This window comes from Pinus tabuliformis, chromosome 6 (assembly GCF_031772625.1).
Source record: "Pinus tabuliformis cultivar Carrire ecotype Pingquan chromosome 6, CPIR1, whole genome shotgun sequence".
NCBI lineage: Eukaryota > Viridiplantae > Streptophyta > Pinopsida > Pinales > Pinaceae > Pinus > Pinus tabuliformis.
Genome location: NC_142292.1, coordinates 504506121 through 504512326, shown reverse-complemented (window position 1 = coordinate 504512326; position 6206 = coordinate 504506121). Strand labels below are relative to the sequence as shown.

Here is a 6206-nt window from a genome sequence, read left to right as displayed (position 1 = left end):
GGAAGAGAGAGGAGAAGAAGAAAATATGCATCCTATGAAGGTCTGGGAAATAAGTTACAAATCTCCCTTCCTCATGCATCAGTATTTCTCCCAAGACTAGTAGTGCAAGCAAATGAACTAAACACAACTTAAACAAATATCCATAAATATAATAATCAATTTGATGCATTAATTATCTTTAAAAAAACAAGTTATTTCCACTACTCAACACCCACTTAAACATTAATATCCATTTCTCACATTATATGGAAAATAAACATTATTACATATAGATAAGATGATACATTCATTATTATTATTTTCCTTATCATCTTTCACCTAAAGGTAAAAAAATTAAAAACAAACCAACAAACCTGAATCATATGGATAAAATGAAGCAAAATATAAGGACTAGAAAAAGCAATTATAAATAATTGCAAAACTATTCCACCAATTCTCATTTCTCACGTTGAAAGAGAAAACAAAATAGTACTTAATATATAGTTTTGTGAAAACAAAGGTAGAGTAAGATATCTTTTATCAGTTTTCCACTTGTATTTGTCACCCATAGCTGACTCTTCATAGATGTGCAATAAATCGTTAGACTAGGTTCAAAACATCTGAGCATTAATAGAATTTATATATGATTAAAATCCGTAGACTTCTTCAAAGAAGTGAGACAGGTATTGCATTTCAATGACAAATGTCTTTGATTTATTAATCCTTCCTGGCAAAATAATTGGCAATTGAGATTACAGAAACCATGAAACTAAACTAAATTTTACACAAAACTTTAAGAACGCTATTTTCAGGAAGCAATATATTAGTATATTGCACAAACTTTAAATACACACTAAATGGAAGCCTTCGAAGTTGTGTGTTTTTCATTTTTATTTCAACCATGGGAAGGGAGAAGCTTTTGAGTGGTAAAAAAAAATGTTTTCGGGAACGTTCTTGTTTTACCCCATCCTCAACTGATTTAGTTGAAGTTCTTTAGGCTTAGATAAAATAATAATCTGAAACATAAGGAACTATCTGTCTTACAGTATGTGCACTCTTGTCTATGAAAACTTAGTTCATATGGAGCACTGGAATTCAGAAATTCTGGAAGTAAGTTCATAGTTATTGTTGCTCCAACGAGCATGCACAGAATTAAGAGCAACATCGAATCACTGCCAAGAATAGTCATCATAAAGTGATCTTACTTCTTTCCAATTGGTTCCTTCATACAACCACTCAGGCTGGTGACAAGATTCATCGTGTTGTCATTGTTGGCCTAGATTCATAAAACAAATGATTCATCGTGTTGTCATTGTTGGCCTAGATTCATAAAAACAATATTAGCTACAGGGGATATTTCATTTGTGAAATTTTAATATTTATTATTTAATCTTTGTCTTGCTGTTCATTGTCATATTTTTTGTTTTCAATGATTTTCGCATATTGAGACCCATGCAGAGTTTTAAAGTGTTTCTCTTGTTTTCAATGATTTTCGCATATTGAGACCCATGCAGAGTTTTAGTTAGGATTGAAGAATTTTGAAAAAGGTTTAGTTTTATCCATGTTGTATGTTTTTTTTTTATCACTTCTCATCTAAAAGAAATGCACATAAGGTTCCAGAAATACTTACCTTGGGATTAGTAATGACTCAAAGTGTAATTAGGATTTACTATATACTAGTTTGGGATTAGTGATGACTCAAAGTGGAGTAAGGATTTACCTATAATTGAAGGGTATAATTGAAGGGTTTATTTATGACAGCAATTCTATCCACTTTGTTGATCAACAAAAGCCTCACATACCTCAGGAACTGTGCATTTATATACTATCATTTGTTTTTTCTTTGGATGTGAAAATATGATGCCCACTACTTGGTGTAGTCTGTTAGAGATCTACAACTTCTGCAAGTATTAACAGCTGAGTTGCCTAGAATGGGGATACAAAAGACGAAACAGGGCTGACCAAAATTTTAAAAAACTAGAAAAGTAGTATGTGTTTGATAGTTCTGTAAATGCATCTTTCTATCTTTTCTCCTCCAACACTCACAGAATACGGTCAACAACCATCATGAAGAAAAGAAGAGAGCCCTCGTCTAAATCTGATCATTGTGTCACATGGATTGACCACCAGAGTATTTCTTATCATTGTTCAAGTGGACTGCCAGAATCATTTAGGTTTGGGTTGTAGCTCTAATATCAGAGCGCTTGCTTTACATGCAAGAGGTGTGTGTTCGATGCCCTGTATCCGCATTTCTATTTCGTCTCTTCTGGTTTTCAGTGGCATATGACGGTCAACCAGTCTTTGTTTCTCTTGTTTCTAAACAATCCTCAGAACTCTGAAATAAGAGTCATGTCAAGAAGTACAGTCTCACTGATCATCACGGTAAGAAGGATCTTAAGGAATGGGATCTATCAGTAGAGATGATTGCAGAGAAGGAATGACGACGAAAGCTAACAGAGGGCAGTGGGGCTTGTCGGGAAATCACATGGGTTTCAACCATTTGCATTTCAAGGGAAATCCTAAGGGTTTTAACAATTCACATATGAATTGACAGACATTCATCTCAGGTAAACCCTATTTGCTTTTAAGTTTTAATTGCAATGACAATTGCCTGCTTATTGGTTTTTGGCTTGGTTAATTACTTTAAAGTTAAGAAGACAAGAAGATTCATTATAAACCATGAGGGAAGTCACTAAAGCAAGCCTTCTCTTACCAGTAATTATTGAAGCTGGATGGAGTAAAGGCTGCAAACAGCAATGGCATCTTCAGCAGTGGAGCCAAGAGAATGAAGATGTACTCCTAGAAACAGATGGTAGTATGTGAAAAGGTAAATTTGTTGCTGACATGATGAGCAAAGCATTTTGCTAGAACACGATGGTCAATTTTTATGGCTGAAAAATAATCTTCTTGCTGAAAATATGATCGTAATATCTGGCTTTCAATATTAAAACAATGATCATTTTGCAGCTGTGATATACAAATAGCAAAGAGGTATCGGCACAATCAGAATTATTTCTATGCCCAGACCAGGGATTGGGTATCTTGACCAGAGCTGAAGGATAGGTTCAGGCTAGCCAATCCAAACAGACTAGTTTGGAGTTTGTCCCTGATTCTCTCTCCATGAAGCTATGTGTTCAACCTCCAACAGCATCGTCGAAGCATTGGAACTTGATCAAAGCCACAAAGCCAAATCTTTTAGAAAGTGCAATGAAAAAGTTTTAGGAGATTCATTTTCCTTCTATGGCCAAATCTTTGAAATTAGTGTGATAGTCGATCGTGATAGTGAGCGGTCGAAAGAGTTAGCATGATAGTCGATCGTGATAGTGGACGATCAAACGGGTATGGCTTTGTGGAATTTGCCCCTGAAATGGAAATAGATAATGCTCGGACCAGAGGATTTAGTCCTTACTTTCGCAGCTAAGAGGTAGCACGTTTACGCAAGGTTACAAGTTCGATTCTTGGGGAGAGCATTTATTGCTGACCCAAGACCGGTCACGGCGGCGGAGTTGGTCTAAGGCACAATTTCAGGCACTTGTTCGAAAGGGCATCAGTTCGAATGCCATTCTTGACAACAAGCTGTCTTAGTCTTTTCGCTACTTCCCGAAGATACTAATGATCAGTTCTCTTTAATTCGTTGTCGCTCACTGAAAAATAGGGTTCCGGAATACATTTCACTGAAGGCTCTCCTATCGATTGAGAAACTGGCAGAGGAGGAAAATTGAATTAGCTTTCCTTGCCAGCAAACTAACATGAAGTGTAGCTTTTAAAGGGATGCGTGATTAAGGTTCTCTGTGTAATTATGGAAGCTTGATGATAGGTTTGGTTTCTAGTCATGGAAATAACATGCAATTTCTTTAAAGGATGTGTTCCAATCAAAACCTTTCATTTTCCATTGACTTCCAACGCAAATATCGCCATAAATAGCATGGAACAAAGCAAACCAAGGTAGGCAGGGTTTGATCCTGTAAGCCCTACCCTTCACTGTGTTGATCTCTTTAAGCGAGTCACAAAAATATGAATGGAAATCAAGGTGGTAACATACCTTTATGGGGTTCGTAAGACCTCACGCTCCCTGTAATCTGGAATCTGAGTAGGTAACCTCCATTTCAAGGATGGCTCAAGCAACACAACCACGGTTGCCCCTATTTATGTATTTCTCGTTCGACCAAAATGATCAATCTCCTTCTGCAGATAGATATATTTCTCGACCTCCCTAAACATCCTTCACCATAATATATTCAAGAAAGTTGAAGCATTGGCTTCACCTGTCACTTGCCATGATTAACCATGCGCAGTGTCAGATTTACCCTAGTCTGGTCTAAATCGCACACTTTAGTTTAGTTTAGATCATTATCATCGCTGCGATTCAAGTATAATGGTTTTTGGATTTGAATTACTTTATCATCATTCGTTATAATTATATTATTAAATATGATAGATAAATATAATCATTATATATATGTTATGTTACGGACTTGTCGGGCCTTATAATATAAAAGTTTATGGATTTGAATTATTTTAATATCATTCGTTATAATATTAAATATTCTATAATTAGGTAGATTAATATAGCTAGTATATGTAGGATTTTTTATATACATTTTATAATAATTCAATAATTATTAGATTGAACATATTTAAATTGTAGATTTTTTATTTTCAACGAGTTATTTTAATTTACAAGTGATTATTATTGTAATTAGTATTTTTCATTTTTTTAAATATTCAAAAAATTAATTAGATTTATATTAATAATGACTAATAGTTATTAAAATATAATTTGGGGAGAATTTTAAATTAAGAGTTTATGGATACACAAAGAATAAATCTAGTGAACTTATTACATAATTTTAATATAACAATAAAAAAAGTTATAGTGAAAAGAGAAACATTTTAAAAATCAATGTATAAATAGGGCATTGTCCTTAATTTATTATTACGAAAGTCAAAATTCTAGATATGCACCTTCTAGTAATTCTCTACTTAGGATGCCCATAGGTTTTAAGTGTTAAAATCAACATGCATAATCATTGGTATACTTTTTAAAATTAATAAAGATAAATATCATTTCATTTCTTATTGCATCATTAACATGTTGTAATAAGAGTTATGCTTAAAAGTTTAAATGACTTACAATCCAGGTGAATGTAGAACCCTTGACCTCCAGCGTCTTGCTCCTTGCTTTAGCCAACCCCAATAGATTGTGGTGAATGACTTTCCTCTCCACCAATCTTTCATTCAACACAACTCAATCTTGTGAGTTCTCAATCAACTACCTATGTCAATTTCTATTCCTTCTATATCAAGATCAATCAAACAAAATATATTTCATTACCTTGTCTCCATTCATATCCATTCATGTAAAAGCTCCATATATATTGTTTCAAATGTTTTTCTTCTGAATCCATCGCATAATGTCAGTTTGATGATTGACGTTTCGAACCCCCAACTATGGTTCATCTTCAAGATACTATGAAATGTGGAAAACTGATCAAACCAAGGTAGATAATAAATAGGAATGATTTAGTGGAAAAATGGCCGACAATAAAAATACTAAAAGAAACCTTATTTTTATTAGTATATAAAATGTATGTTATATAGTGTTATTAATTAAATTAACAAAGCTCATATCATTATGTATATTAATAAATGTTATATTAATTAATAAATTGTAATTATTCATAATGTTTGATGGATATGTTTTGAAATATTGGTAAAAAGTTTGTAACAACAATAAATCATGTAATTGTTACATGTTAATGATTAATTAATGTATGAGGGTTAAGTTAATGTGTTTGGAAATTAAACACTGAGATTAATCTCAACGTTGTCCCATTAAGCAATTCGATACAAAATGAGACATCTTCAATTCTTATTCAATATCCTCCCATCAACACGCCGCTGACAATTCTTCCACTTACTCCCACATCCCAAAACACTGAAATTAATCTTAGCATTGTTCCATTAACCAACAATTTGGTTCTTAATTAAATGTCTTCACATCTCCATGTTATTCACTCGCCGATTAATCATGATATAAATCTGACTTCACATTCTCTTAATAGAGGCAATGATTAGCATAATCGATTAATTAGGTCTCTCTCATTAAATTTTGAAAATCATGAAAATACTTGCTCCTTGTATGATAAACCCTTCTTCCCATTAAACAATTCATTAATCAACCATCCTCCCAACAATTTTGTTATCAATATATCTAATATCCAATT

At 33.3% G+C, this 6206-nt stretch overlaps 1 long non-coding RNA gene across 1 annotated transcript; it reads right to left on the bottom strand.

Moving 5' to 3' along the window:
* Nucleotides 1–841: 841 nt before the first annotated feature.
* Nucleotides 842–4335, bottom strand: LOC149259528 (uncharacterized). Its single transcript, XR_016247362.1, has 2 exons — nt 4022–4335; nt 842–1299 (listed from the first exon to the last, which is right to left on the bottom strand). It is a non-coding gene; the product is annotated as an uncharacterized LOC149259528 (long non-coding RNA).
* Between the last annotated feature and the right edge of the window lie 1871 nt (nt 4336–6206).